This window comes from Mandrillus leucophaeus, unplaced genomic scaffold, assembly GCF_000951045.1.
Source record: "Mandrillus leucophaeus isolate KB7577 unplaced genomic scaffold, Mleu.le_1.0 Scaffold1505, whole genome shotgun sequence".
Taxonomy (NCBI): domain Eukaryota; kingdom Metazoa; phylum Chordata; class Mammalia; order Primates; family Cercopithecidae; genus Mandrillus; species Mandrillus leucophaeus.
The window spans coordinates 357,780-358,644 of record NW_012101483.1 but is presented as its reverse complement, the minus strand read 5'-3'; positions in this window follow the sequence as shown (position 1 = coordinate 358,644).

Here is an 865-nt window from a genome sequence, read left to right as displayed (position 1 = left end):
TTCTTCCCTTCTTATTCTGTCCGGGCAGGAAGGACTATCCTACTTTTTCCCTACAGCAGGCTTCCAGCTGGAAGTAGATTCTAGGTAGCGTATAACTCATCACCACATAATACATTGGAAAAAGATGATGGTATTTTTTCTCACAAGAGTTGTTTCTTGACTACATCACAGTGGTGAAACATGCACTCACACCCCTGTGGACTCAGGTAAGCCATCCCAGGAGTTTCCTCCTTCTTCATTGTGGGCCTATGGCAGTGTGTTTTGTTTGCTGATGCATATACCTTTATGTACAAAGCTATCATGGAAATTCACAGGCACGCATACATCTGAATAGAAAGGGTAAAACATCAAGTGATAAGTTCATGTCCAGCCAACCAGTTATCCCGGCTTGGCACCAGTGCCAGTAAATTAGAGTCATTTGGGCAGCTAGTCAACTTTTATTCAGAGTCACCCATTCTTGCAATCACACACATTCCACCTTGTACACGAGGGCCAAACTTCCTTTTAGTGAAGAAGTATAAACCTCTAAACTTGACTTGGATCTCCAGGTCCACCTAGTCCATTCTTTGTGGAGTTCCCTTGCTGTTTCAGTCTATCAGCTTAGGCTGAGTCAAATATCCCAATAAGGTTGCCCTGCTATGAGCCAACAACCTGCGCTGCCGCCCTCCCCATCTCAGCGGGCGCGGAAGCCTGCGCGGGCAGCGTGGTGACGTCACTGCGTCCGGACGCGCCCCGCCCCTGAGCAGTCCTTGCTGCCCCCTTGGGATTGGCCTGTGCTCTCAAAGTTGTTGGTGCAAGGTATGTATCATCATTCCTACAGAGGAGATTTAGACTATCTGGGGAAAGGGAAAGAACCGGCTTGGGG